Raw genomic sequence first — 14,615 nt, 5'->3', positions numbered from 1 at the left:
CTCGGCCCAGGGGCTGGGCCCAGCCAGCTGGAGGCTGAAGATGACCCATACATACCTGGACCAAAGGCTGGAGCCCTGAGGCAGGGGACTAAATGCTCAGGTTTTTAAATCCTCTGTGCCTTGAGTGGGGGGATGGAGTAACTGGGAGCTGGGCATTAAGGAGGGCACTTGGTGTGAGGAGCACTGGGTGTATATGCAACTGATGAATCACTAAATTCTACCCCTAGAACCAATAATACACTATCTGTTAACTAACTTGAATTTAAATAAAATCTTAAAAAAATAAAAAGAATCCTCTATGTACCTTGGCTCAGAATGTCACCCCAGCCTTACATATCAGTGGTTTGCTGTTGTATAAGCTATTAAATGCCCTAAGTTTCAGCTTCCTCATCTGTGAAATGGGCTAATAATAATGATGATAACCATAACTCCTATCCCACAGGGTTGCTGTATAAAGTAAGAGAGGTGTTCAGTGCCTGGCATATAATATTACATAAGCATCATAAATACTCAGATTCTAATAATAATATCTTATCTGTTTCTTTGAGGAGCTGTTAACCCAAGATCTAGAAAACCTGCTCTGTGGATGTGGCGTAAGTGGGCTGCCCCTTTGTGGGGACTCAGTGTCAGAAAGGCCTGGGATCTGCGGGGCGGGGCCCGGGATGCTGCTTTGTTGTGCTTGGAAGCCTGAAGCCACCAGACAGCAGTGGTCAGGAGCCTGTCCTTTTGTTGAGCCTGTCCCCAGCCCAGGACAGTTGCCCTCCAGAGTCGGCTTCCCTTTGAGCTGTTAGCGGATTCACACTCACTGCCTGCCAGTGTATTGTGTGCATCTCATCAAACTCTGAAGCTCCCGTGCCTTTTAGGGACCAGGCCTTCACAGAGCCATTGGCCTTCTGCCTGGGGTTTGAGTGTGCAGTGCCCCTTCCTGCCTCTGCAGAGTGATGTCAGATAGGGCGGGCATCCCTAAAATAAGTTCGTAAGCTGATCTAGGAATCTGAGGTGAGAAAAATGTCTTTTTTTCCCTCTAAATCAAATCTAGTGCTTGAGTGGCTCAACAGTTTAGTGTCTGCCTTTGGCTCAGGGCATGATCCCAGGTCCTGGGATCGAGTCCCGCATGGGGCTCCCTGCATGGAGCCTGCTTCTCTCTCTGCCTGTGTCTCTGCCTCTCTCTGTGTGTGTCTCATGAATAAATAAATAAAACATCTTATAAATAAATACATAAAATCTAGCTCTGAGCTCCCACTTAACCACTCTCAGCAAAAACCTTAACTGAAAAAAAAAAAGCCTTAACTGAGGTAACTTTGCGGTTTCCCAGAGGGAGGGTAGGGATGAGGCTTCCCTTCCTTTGGGTTGTGTCAGCGTGCCCCTGCAGGGGGAGCACATCAGGAGAATGGGGGTGAAGGCAGGATCATCATCTGTGTGCGTGCTCACCTTCAGGCCCCTGTGCCCAGTCTCCGCAGGCACACCCCGCAGTAACCCCCACCCAAGGTCCTGCCGGCTGGGGCCACAGTGAGCCGTGCGGGTCCGAGCTGCACGGAATCCACAACCTGCCCCCTCCCAGCACTGGAGGTAACACTGCAGGTGGGACGGTTCTCCCTGCTTGGCTCCAGATCCACAGTCTGTTTTCCTGCCCACCACGGGCAGGGCCTGGACCTTTCAAGTCAGTAGCCTGCTTAAGAGAGTGTCCCGAATGCTCTCTCCCATCCACTCCCTTTCTTCTTCTTCTTTTTTTAAAGATTTTATTTTATTCACAAGAGAGAGACACAGAGGGAAAAGCGGGCTCCCACAATGAGTCCAGTGCAGGACTCAATCTCAGGACCCCGGGATCTCACCCTGAGCCAAAGGCAGATGCTCAACCACTGAGCCACCCAGGAGCCCCTCTTCTCTTCTGCCCTGAAACAGGATGTTTATTAACCACACACCTGGGGGGTAAAGGGAGCCTGGGCTTCAGGAGCCAGTCCCCAGATAATCTTACCGTTAAGGTGGCCGAGGGAGGGGATGCTCCTTTTATTCGAATTTGGGGTGGAAATGGCATCAGTCTCTCAGTAACACACCTGTTGAGGATTCCTAAGAGCTGGATCAAACTTCAGAGAGCGTTTTGTCCTCACCATTTCACTTTTCTGAAGGGTCAAGCAAGAAGCTCCAACGGGAGAGTGGGGACACTTGGTGACTGAGGCGGGACCAGGATCCAGAGCTCTTCACCGCCAATCCCAGGGACGCTGCATCTGGGAAGCCCCCATGTGCCCCACACTGCGAAGCCACCAAGTAGAGTGATGGGGCCCACCTGCAAAGACGTGATGTGTGCACATGGAAAGAACAGGGCAACACACCTGACTTCATGCTCTCCTCCTCCAGGAATATAGCAGGATCATGTTTCCTGCCTCCTTTGTGTTTGGGTGGAACGATGTGATTAGGCGGCCAGTGAGTTGTGGGTAGAAGTGTGACATTTCCCAAAACATCCCATTACTGCGTGCAGCCCTCCAGAGCTCCCACCCGCCACAACATCCAGTAACATTCCAGCCTCAGACAGTGGCCCTTCAGGGTACTTGGGTCCCAGGAGGAGGACACCAGCTGACGTGCCATGTGGACGTGTGATGTGAGAACGACACGAATTTTTGTTGTAAGCCATTGAAATTCAGGGCTTGTTTGTTCCTGTAGCCAAACCTTGCCTGCCTAATAGGCACTACAAAGAGGCTGACCAAGAGGGGAGCAGAAGGAGCAAAGGCCATTTTTTTTTTCAGTTTACTTTTTATTTTTTTTTAAGAGTTTATTTACTTGAGCAAGAGAGAGAGAATGAGTGATGGGGAGGTTTCAGAGGGAGAGAGAGAGAGAGAGGAGACTCCCTGCTGAGCAGGGAGCTGGATGCAGGGACTGGCTCCCAGGACCCTGAGATCATGACCTGAGCCTAAGGCTCAACCAGATGCCCCAGGGACTTTGATGCTAATAATTTCATCCTATTTATTTACTTACTTACTTATTAAATTATTAAATTTACTACTGTCTTTTATGGTAATAGGCACCACTGGTGATAGTGGTAATAGGCCAGTAATAGAACCCATTTCTCAGTAAGAGGAATATCAAAGAATTTTCACCCATCTTTAATCTGTCACACTTCTTAATTCACAATCGCCAAGAGGGCAAGGTCTAGGACATATGTTCTAGTTACTCTATTTCTGTCCTTCTACTATGTGGGCCAGTTGCTTCCTGTAAGTGTATTGCAACGTGAAAATCTCTCAGCCTCTTTCTCCGCAGAAAAGTAGGCTTATTATAACAAGCAAAAGAGAACCCCTGTGAGGTCACCCTGATACCAAGATGTGATGGAAACCAAGGCTGTCTGGCTCTGGCGGACTGCTCTCCTGGCTCTCCTGGGAAGGCCCTTCACTGTGAAAGAGGGAGAAACAGCCTAGTCTCTCAGCTGTTCATTTCTAGAAATATGACTCAGCCAATGGGGTGGAGTTTCTGCTGAATAGTTACTACACTGAACACCATGTACACATGGCCACTGTGAAGAAGGCAGTTACTTATGAGCCAAGTGCACAGACCTAAGTTACAATTCGAAAATACTGCGATGGAAGCCCTGGGTACGTCCTTATTTGTCCAATAGCAGAGAGATTTGACTCTTACCAGTGTTAAAGACAGCATAAAAGACAGTAGTAAAATTGCTTATCAAGATACCATGGACTACATAAAAACTGCCAAAAGTGAGAATTCAGCTGCCAATTTGGTAGGGTACCATCCAGGCAAGAAGTCACGATGAGTGACGTCACCAGGAAAGCTGATCCAAGAGAAAGTCCCAAAAGGCTGGCAGATTGTCTTATCACAGGTTGATACCTGGGCTGCCATTGGATTATCTTTATATCAGGAGAGCCTCCAGCAAGCTTCTTTGAACGTAGATAACTCCCCACCTTTCAAGGCTGGCAGGTAGGTACAGAGGGAACAGGTTTTCTGAGAGGTCAAAGAGAGGATAAGCTACCCTGGGAAAGCATCTGGTTCAGCTCTTAAAAAAACATATTCATGGAAAAGACAGGCTTTGCCATCCTTTAATTCTTCTGCCACATCTCATAACTGCTAATGGCCCCTCTGTGCCAGGTTGGCAGGTAAGACTCTGGATTTGAGTTCTACAGATGCTGTGTGGTGTTTTAAAATATGTCCACAAATTCCCTGGTACTCTTCCCTCCAAGAGGTGGACTTGGGAGTCTTCCAGTGGTGGGGTAAGAATTTCTGAAAATCTGTTCTTTTGTAAAGCAGTAAGACTACTTGTAAAAATGGTCAAAATCAACTTTTCCAAATGCTGGAAATTAACCAAAGGCTTCCCACAACCCAAGAAGCACTTATTCTAGAAAAACTGCTAAGTCTCCATAAGAATAGCAAATGTTGCATTTTTTTACTTGTACTATCCCCTCATGCTGGCTCAGCAGTCATGAAAACCAGCAGCTTCAGAATCATGGCAGCTGTGAGAATCAACCATCGAAGGGGTGGATTGGGTTTGGAATCCATCAAACAGCCCCTTCACATAGAGTTGTCACTACTTTACATGCCTTACAGCTCCATGGAAAGCCCTATGCATAGGACATTGTCATTATTTGACCCATTTCAGAGCTCACTGCGGGTGGGGAGGGGTGAGGGAACCTAATCCCTGGGGCATTTGTCAAAAACAGTACATAGCAATTGTTTAGCATTGTGACTGCCTGAGGTTGGATACCAGTTAGGGCCAACAAGAGCCTGGCCAAAAATTTAAGAGGAAGATCTCAGAAATCAGGTGTTCAGAGGGGGCTCTGCAAAGCTCCAACATTATCACAGGATCTGGAAGGCCACACACCTGTGCAGGGCTGTGAGCACCCTCAGGAAAGGCGTAAGAGGGGGATCCCTGGGTGGCGCAGCGGTTTGGCGCCTGCCTTTGGCCCAGGGCGCGATCCCGGAGACCCGGGATCGAATCCCACGTCGGGCTCCCGGTGCATGGAGCCTGCTTCTGTCTCTGCCTGTGTCTCTGCCTCTCTCTCTCTCTCTGTGACTATCATAAATAAATAAAAAAATTTAAAAAAAAAAAAAAAAAAGGAAAGGCGTAAGAGGGACCTAATGTTGCAACTTCTCACCACTGGCTGGTTTTGAGAACCTAAACAAGCAGGAACTTGTATACATCAGCAGCATTGGAAGTGTGCCCCAGCTCATCTGCACACACACACACACACACACACACACACACACACACCGTCTCTTGGGAAAGGCTGGAAACTAATTGGTTCAAGGCTTTTATGGAAATTTCTCTTCAGTCATTATCTAACCATTAAGTTAACTGAATACAGACTCTAGTGGTCAACATGACAGGGAACACATATCAACACAATTTGTCCAAGAAAATTACTAAACAAACAATAACAAAATAGCAACATTGGGGCACCTGGGTGGCTCAGTCAGTTGAGTGTCTAACTCTTGATTTCGGCTCAGGTCATGATCTCAGGGTAATGAGGGCCCGAGTAGGGTTCTGCACCGGGCACAGAGCCTGCTTAAGAGTCTCTCTCTCCCTCTCTCTCCCCCAACCCCTGGGCTCACATGTGTTCTCTCTTTCTCTCTCTAAAACAAACAAAACAAAAACAGCAACAATAATCCTGGTGGAGAAAGGTATCTGATTTACAGAACTGCCACATTATATGATTTCAAATGGCCAGTTTTCAATAAGTGTGGAATTCCTCTTTGGGGTGATGAGAATGTTCTGGGATCAGATAGTGGTGATGGTCATACAACCTTGTGAATATACTAAAATCCATTGTGTTATACGGTTTAAAGTGTGATTATCATGTTTGGTATGTAACATATCTCAACATTTTTTAATGTCTAATTTTCAACAAAAAAAATTATGAGACACACAAAGAAACAGGAAAAGATGGCCCATACCCAGCAAAGGAAACAGTCAATACAAATTGTCCCTGAGGAAGCCTCCATGTTGGGCCAACTGTTATACAGACTTTCAACCAGCTATTATAAATATGTTTAAAGAACTAAAGGAAGCCCTATCTAAAGAATTAAATGGAAGCATAAGAATACTGTTTCACCAAATAGAGAAATACCAAATAGAGATTACTTGTTTTAAAGAGGTGGAGCTTAATTTTCCATCTCTTGAGTTGGGCTGCAGTTAGCAACTGAATTCAACCAAGTAGCCTATGGCAGAAGTGATGGTGGTCACCCTATTAGGTACGAAACATTGATGCTACTCCTTGCTCTCTTGGATTACGTGCTCTGGGGGAAGCCAGCTGCTTTGTCATGAGGATGCTTGAGCAGCCCTATGGAGAGAGCCATATGGCAAGGAACTGAGACGTGTCACCAACAACCATGTGGTTGGGTCACCTGGGAAGCCAGTCCTCCAGCTCGAGCCAAGCCTTCAGATGACGGTAGCTCCACCACTGACATCTCGGTCATAGCCTCATGAGAGCCCCGGAGCTGAATCATCCAGGTAATTTGCCCTTGGATTTCTGAGCCTTAGAAACTGTGTGTCTCCCACCATCTGTGTCTGTTGCTTAAGCAGTTAAGTTTGGGGATAATTTGTTATGTGGCAATAGTAACTAATAAATGCTGGGAAGCAGAATCCTTTAAAATAATCAAAGGAAAGAATTCAGATCAATACAAAAATGTTACCAGGAGCTAATTTTGCTTCAATGCGAGGAGGAACTTTATACAATGAGAGCAGCCTAGAGTAGAATAAGTCACATTTTAAAGTGGTCCGCTGCTGTCATTTAAATTTTTCAACCGGAGATCAATTGGCCATTTATCCTAGATGATGAGTGCGGTTTCCTTCTCTAGTGGGTACAAGATATTTTCAGATGACCTCTGTTCTCAAATTTACTTATATTTGACACCCACTACTACCATGACCATCTGTTTTCCAAAAAGAAGTTGAAATAGTCTAGAATTATGACACATCCATAAACAAGCTAAGATAAAAATAACAGAGGCCAGAAACCACACAGAAGAATTAGGAGAGTTGCTGGAATGAAAATTAAGCTTCGTGGCAGTTTAAGAAAAAAAAAAAAAGTCCCATTCCCCATCACTGGAGATGTTGATGTCTTGTGAGACCTACCCCTCTTGTGAGATCTGGCCGCATCTTCCTTTTTTTTTTCTAGCCTGCTAGCTAATTCTAGGTTGGAGAATCACTGGCGTGGATTATCCCTCCCAACCCTGTCATGTTCTCTATGTTCTCTATGTCATGTTCTCTAGCTCTTGTCAGAGGCTAAATGTTTCCTGATTTAACTGAAGAACATTCCCTTCTACAGATGGGGAGGGGAAAGTCCCAGAAGATGAGTATGAGAAAGCCTATCTCCCTCCTTAATGGAGAGAAGTAGATCTCGCTGCTGCTTGCAGGAACTGTCTTGCAGTCTCCTAAAGCAAGGCTATTTTATCTCACCTGACATTAGGAGGCAGCTCCCCTGGTTTGCCCCAGTGGAAGATGGAGGAGATGATTGTGGCACATCCTTACTGAGACAAGTTTCTGGGAGACCCAAGACGAGCCAGCTCACCAATTGTAAGGCATCCTGCATGTTGACCAGGGATCTACCTCCACAACCTGATGTGGCTGGAAGCATCCAAGTTCCTAGCAGCTTCCTTTTATTCCCAAGCCTCTCTCCTCCTCATTATCTCAATGCTTCTGGAAAAGACACTAAGATGTCGTGTCTCTAAATCCAGTGTGGGTCTGGAAAAAGTTCCTGTTTGTATCCGTGGGACACCTTAGTGGTAAAAGGTGTTGGAAGAAATCTGACTTGGAGTTGTGCTGCCTTCTGGTGAAAAGTCAGGTGATCAGTGATATCCAAGGTCCCTAACCACTATGAGGCTCTCAGATTTCAGTGCCTCGAGCTTTGAGTAGTGAAGTCACCCGTGTGGAACCGGCAAGTACGCATCCAAGGAACATCATGGAAGGAGGACAGGCACTTATTAATCAAAATCAAGTCTGAGACAAAGTAGAGAAATGGCACCTGATGTTCTTTTCACCAAAGTCCCTGCTTAATGCCAAACATATTCTGCAGGCTGGATGTCGGGCAGCTGAAGGGTGATCAGTCTTACGCTGGAATTAAAGCCTGCTGCGATGTTAATGAAGAACCGCCAGTGGGTTTGCTGGAAGGTAATTTAGATCTACATAATTATGACTTAATCCCTCACCCTGTGACATCAAAAAGGTCCCTACCCAAGTGGAGGCTGCGTGATTTCATGCCACAAGGAGTACAGCTGAATGACTCCTGTTCCCTTTTGTGTGTAACGCTCCCATCAGTCATGATAGCTTTATTAAATGGTGTGACCTGACCCAATTCTTACACACAGGGTGCTATCTCCTAATCAAAACCTCCAAATGTGGCTGAGCAGGCTGCGACAAGAAATCGAGATGTGCATCTTAAATAGCAGATTAACTGCTCTGGAAGGGAGAGCAGGGGTAGGGATGGCTTAAGGCACCCTCACTTCTTTCGGTGGCAGCAATTGGAGGCACAGCCTCGAGCAGTTGGAGGTGAAGGAGTCCACAGAGGTGTCTTCAGAACTCCAGCACCTGTTCCGGGGGCAACTGTCCTGGCACGGAATTGCCACAGGGACATCTCCTCATCCCACACAGCAGGTTCCCGGGGTCAAGGAGAGCCTACTGAAGCATTTATGCTTTTCGTCCCCCATCTTCCCAGATGAGGGATGGGTGTACAAGTTAGAGTTGCTGTAGGCGGGGTCAACGTTCCTTTCAAAAAGCAGCCTGGTGACAACTCAATGCCCAAACCAGATGCAAAGCTGGTGCTTGGGTCATAAAACACAGAAAAGCTCGAAGGATTTGCTTAGGCCAGAGGTGGTAAAGGAGGGGTAGTGGCTTTATCATGGTTAGGGTGGGGAGAAGGAGACTGGGTCTGGGATGTTTCCAGAAGGAGGTGACATTCATGCTTGGCTATAAGGATGGTGCTATGGGTTGAACTGTGTTCCCTCAGAATTCAGTTGTTGAAGTCCTAGCCCTCCTACCACAGAATGTGACCTTATTTGGAAAGAGGGTCATTGTAGATGTGATTAGATCAGATAAAGTCAGATGGGAGTAGGGTGAGCCCTAATCAGTGTGGATGATGTCCTTATAAAAAAGGGAAATTTAGACACACACACACACACACTCTCGTAGATTCCATATGAAGACTGGAATTATGCTGCCACAAGCCAAGGAACTACTAGTAGCTATCAGAGAGGCCTGAAGCAGATCCTTCCCTAGAGCCTTTAGGGGGAGCGCGGTCCTGCCGACACCTTGGTTTCTCACTGGCCTCCAGGACTGTAAGGCGATACACTGATGTTCAAAGCCCTCAGTGTGTGGCGCTTTGTTGTGGCAGCCCTAGCAAACTAAGAGGGATCTGTAGGACTATATTTTTAGGCAAGGGAAGAGAGAGGGTTGGGCGAATGGAAGGGCGCCAGCTTCTTAAGAACTGGGCTCACATCTCAGGAGCATTCAGTGGTTCAGTTTTGATGGAACCAAGAGTCTGAAGAGGAGACATGGGAAGGTATTTAGGGGACAGACAATACAGAGCTCTGAATGGCGGGAATTTTTTTTTTTTTTTTAATCTGGGGGAGGTTGCTTCTTGGTTGTTTTGTGATCACCTACATCCACTCTAACTGGAAGTGTTTTGAGGTATCTGACTTCGGTGTGTAGGACAGGGGAACCTGGTTATATTCTGGGAAGTGACTCGGTCAGAGTGTCTATGGGAAGCTGTGCTTGGATCCATCGAGCTGCTGCAGGCAGCTGAGGAAGAAGCCAGGAAGTTGGCAACAGAACAAGGAGGGGATGAAGACAAGAGATAAAACTGTAGGCCGACCTGACAAATGTTGGTGAGTGAAGTTGAAGGCGGAGAGAGGAAGTGAGCTACACACGCATGTTGTCACTGTCTTGAGCCTGGTGGCTGAGAAGACCGTGGTGCCACTGACAGGTGTGGTAAGGAGGGGAGGCCCAGGTGGAGGGAGTTGAGGAGTTCCTTTGTACACATCGACTCCAAGGGTCATCCGTGGGGTGCCTAAGTAGAGAAGTCCAGCAGGCAGTTGAACTTAGAAGAGAATGAACTTGAGAGAAAATATGAAATCATTCACCTTGACGTGGGAACTGAAAATTTGAAGCCAACTGTAAAAGCAGTTCTGGTGTCCAGGAAATGAAATGGGGAAAGGAAAAAGCCAGTGTGGCAATACAGTTAAGTTGTTCTAGGGCACCTGGGTGGTTCAGTTGGGTAAGCATCTGCCTTCAGCTCCATGATCCCAGGGTCCTGGGATTGAGTCGGCAGGGAGTCCACTTCTCCCTCTCCTTCTCTCCCTCCTCCCACTTGTTCTCTTTCTCTCACTCCCTCAAATAAAGAAATAAAAATAAAATAAAATAAAATAAAAGATGGTTCTAATCTATTCGAATGTGGTTGTTTGGTTTTTTTTGGGGGGGGGGGTGTTGTTGTTGTTTTAAGTACTATTAACCAAGAAAAGATACGGTTAGTGGCAAAACAGCTTGAACAATGCTTTTAGCCAAGTCATGTCTCCGGGTGGGTGGATGAGGTAATGAAATAAATATACTGTCAGGGAAAGTCTCTCCCACCTGGAAAAACAAAAGCACAAAGGCAAGCCGGAGGCCCTGCAGCCCCAGAAGAGTGGTCTCCCTGCTTCGCAGGAAATGGAAGTGGAGACACCGAGGGAGCAAGAAAGCAAAGCGCTCAGCTTTCTTTGGAGAGTTAATTAGCTGGTGAGCACTGAGCTCTCTGACGGAGGAAGCTCTGGTCATCAAAGTGTTCTTAATTGATGCATCGGGAGAGACAGACAAAAGCAGCAGCATCTGGAAAGAAGACCTTGGATGCTTTTTGCAACAGAATGAGAGAAAGTACTTCCTTTTCAAGCTGTGGTGAAGTTCAGCAGTGAAGAGCTAGTACAGTACTGACCATGCTTAACTCTTTCTACGCTTGAGAAGTTATTAAGCCAGGTACAAGTGGGGCCCGCCCCCTCACTGCCGAGATGTCTGTGACTAGCCTAGGGGCCCAGCTGGAGGGGGCTCTTTGGCAGGCCCAAACCTGTTCTCCAGCGCAGGGAGCAGGGGCAGGGCCCATGGAGCCTGAGCTGCAGCTCTCCGCGCTCTTAAAGGACTTGGACGGGGCGGGGAGTGCGCTGGAGCTGCCCCCGATGCTCTGCTTTCCCCTCTGTGTTCTTGGCGTGTCTGAGCTGTGCCTGGGGCTTCTCAAATAAAGTCATGTGTGGCAAAAAATAAATAAACAAAAATAAATAAATCAATAAATCAATAAATAAATACATTTCTTAGGCCTCACCACAATATCCCCTACAATCTCATCACCAAGACTTATTCAGCCAAGTAAAAGTGATGAAGACCTCACACGGTGGCTTGTCGCCAAAACTACTTACTACCTCATCACCATCCAGTAAACACAGAATGTGAGCCCCAATTACATAACTGCTAACAGCTACATGAAAAAAAAAAAAAAAGTAAAGGGATTCCCAGCTGGCTCAGTGGTTTGGCACCTGCCTTCAGCCCAAGGTGTTATCCTGGGGTCCCAGGATCGAGTCCCATATTAAGCTCCCTGCATGGGGCCTGCTTCTCCCTCTGCCTGTGTCTCTGCCTCTCTCTCTCTCTCATGAATAAATAAATAAAATCTTTTTAAAAAAAAGGTAAAAAGAAACAGGTGAAGTTCATTGTAATCAAATCTATTTTGATAAAATATTTAACCCGTGATGTCCAAAATATTACCTTGTCAGCATACAATTAGTATCTAATTTTTTGAGGCATTTTAGGGATTTTGTGGTATGAAGGATTCAAAATCCAACGTCTGTTTATGCTCTCAGTACATTTCAGTTTACACCAGGCGCGTTTCAAGGGTTCTGCAGCCACATGTGGCCACAGGGTCGCACTGTGACCTGAACCTGGGGGACTTCGCCCTTGCTAAGCTAGTCATCCACATCAGCTGAGGGGTTCCAACATCATTTTCAAAAGAGATGATTTTTCCTTACTTGGAAATTTGAGGCCCATGAATTTGCTAGAAATATCTTCAAAATTATATGGCACTTTCTGTTGTTTAAAGGTTGGCCACAGGACTCAGTTTCCAAATATTATTTTGTACTAAGGCCCAAGTAGAATCTCAAGGAAACGTTTAGGAAAGGGACATGGTGGGGATGGATGAGAACTACCTCCACGAAGGGCTGCCTCTATGCAGCATACTGCGTAAGGGGCTACATCTACATTAGTCTGTGAAATTCTCACATGGAACCCAGGCAGTGTGTTCATTACTCCTAGCCTTCAGTGAGAAAACTGGAGATAAAAGAAGCTCTGTACCCTCTCACATATGTGCTGCCAGTAACAGCTAGTTACGTGCGACCAGTAAGAAGCCTTCATTTTCAGTATTAATGTCCCTTTAGTTCTGAGCAACACAAGAACAGAGGCCAACCCTATAAATAGTGGTACTTAGTGGATTTCCTTGGCTTTAGCAGTGAACGTGTTGCCCAGATGCAGCCCGTGTGATGTGCCAAGACTCTCCCATCCTGATCAAGGCATGTGGGTCATTGAACCCACCCTACCAACCTCCCCTCATCCTGTCCCTCTGAGCACAGCAGTGAAGCTGGGCAGGGAATATTATCCATAGAAGGAGGTTAAGCCAGCTACCTGCTACCCTGGAAAGCCTTGGCCATCTCTCCTACTGAACTCTTGTCCCCACGGGCTGAACAACGAGGCCTTTCTTGACATCTTGGAGCTGACTCGGCCTCACTGCTCAGCCTTAGAAGGTCCCAGGAAATAGCCAACTTAGGGACAAGGGGAGCTGCAGGTAATGGTAATCAGAATAGTATGTCGTTTAAAGTAGTTGAAGAGAGCTCCTCATTTGAGAGAAAAGGCAGAGATGCACAGAAAGGGTTAATGGGCAGAGCAAGAAAGATCACAGAAAGGCTGAAGTGGAAGATGCCCTGGAAGCATCTTTCCTCTGTAATCAGTCCCATAGCTTGATCTGCAAACTGGATGTGGGGCTGGAGAGGCTGACCAGCCTTCTTTTGCCCGGTCCCTCCCGTCTGCGTCTGCTTACACCCCGTTCCACCTGCCCTTTCTGCATCAGCCGGTCACACAGGGGAGCCGCTTTGTACTTTGTGCTTACTTTCCTCAGCCTTGGCTCTCCCCACTAACTGAGAGCAGGGACTTCACTCAGGTCTTTCTGGCGCTTGGTTTATCACAGCGCTTCGCTCCCAGAGGCACTCCATAAGCATTTGTTGAACTGAATGTAAGGATAAAGATCCGGGGTGTCCTGTAAGCATGCAGTTATAAGGTAGAAAGGGTTAAGAGTGTAAAGAACAGGGAGGGTGTGGAGAAATTCATTTGCATTTAAGAGAGAGGTGGGAGGTGGCTGCTGAGGCGATGAAGTGGGAGAAGAGGTGCAGGCGGGGGTGCAAGTCTGCAGACCCTTGAGAAGCCCAGGAGAAATCAGAGACCTGCATTATCTCATTATCACATTAAAGAGCTCTGACAGGGAAGACTGCCCTTTGTTGACAGATACCTGTTTGATCTTATAAGGGAATGAGGGGAAAGAAGTTTCCTATGGTTTCTGCGAAATTGCTCTGCATTTCACAGAGAAGACTCTATAAATTACAAAAGCAATTAATATGAGGTGATTAACTGCTCCAGATTCTACCCAAAAAAGGCAAACTAACTCAAATAACCAGTTAACCATTGGAAACATCCAAGAATGGTTCCCATGATCAAGGCAAGTGATGAAAGACCCAAGATGGCCCCTGAGCTAGGCAGAAGGCAGCTATTTTTCAGAAACCAGGCTCCCTCTGACCCCATCCCACTGACTACAAAGGCTGACGATTTTATGCTGACCCAGTTCCAAGAGGCTTATGTGGGAGTGTCCCCAAACCATGCAAGAAGAGACCATCTCTGCCTCTGAAACTGTGGGGTTTTTTCCTAAGTGGGAACACACTCCCAGCAACTCCTTCAGTGGAGACATACCATTGGCCAGATGAGCTTCCTGCGAACACACTATGCCAATCGCAAGGAATGGGGCACTCTGCTTGATTGAAAGCAATCAATCAACAAGGCCTTCTCCGGATGGGGCCAGGCCTCAGGAAGAGCACCAGTCTGCTTGTAGGTAGACTTCCTGAGGAGGTCCAAGGGCTGTGAGGATGGAGGAATGGAGTGGAGGTTGGGGGGTAGTAGATGTTAGGTCTAAAGATGTTAGTGATGTGCTCCAGCTTGAGTATTTTCATGACCCAGTGTTTTAACTCTACTTGTTAAACTAGTGAAGCCTCAGCTTTTTTCTTCTAAGAGATTTCTTTCGTACTGGGCTATATTTCAGGTTTCTGTGGGATGCGCAGAATGCAGTAGAAAGAGCAAATAGGGGCAGCCCCAGTGGCGCAGCGGTTTGGCGCCGCCTGCAGCCTGGGGCATGATCCTGGAGACCCGGGATCGAGTCCCACATCCAGCTCCCTGCGTGGAGCCTGCTTCTCCCTCTGCCTGTGTCTCTGCCTCTCTCTCTTTCTGTGTGTCTATGAATAAATAAATAAAATCTTTAAAAAAAAAAAGAAAGAAAGAAAATGCAAATAGGCTCTGGGATCAGCTTGATGTAGGAAAGTCGTGAGGGTTCAGAGCCAACGGCCAAAAAGGAATT

At 46.9% G+C, this 14,615-nt stretch overlaps 1 long non-coding RNA gene across 1 annotated transcript; it reads left to right on the top strand.

The window, feature by feature from the left end:
* The first annotated feature begins 5,061 nt into the window (after nucleotides 1-5,061).
* Nucleotides 5,062-10,377, top strand: LOC118350637 (uncharacterized). Its single transcript, XR_004804835.2, has 2 exons — nucleotides 5,062-6,448; nucleotides 7,266-10,377. It is a non-coding gene; the product is annotated as an uncharacterized LOC118350637 (long non-coding RNA).
* The last annotated feature ends 4,238 nt before the right edge of the window (nucleotides 10,378-14,615 follow it).

Source organism: Canis lupus, chromosome 14 (genome assembly GCF_003254725.2).
Source record: "Canis lupus dingo isolate Sandy chromosome 14, ASM325472v2, whole genome shotgun sequence".
Taxonomy (NCBI): domain Eukaryota; kingdom Metazoa; phylum Chordata; class Mammalia; order Carnivora; family Canidae; genus Canis; species Canis lupus.
Note: the sequence above shows the minus strand (reverse complement) of the source record. Positions and strands in the feature narration are given on the sequence as shown.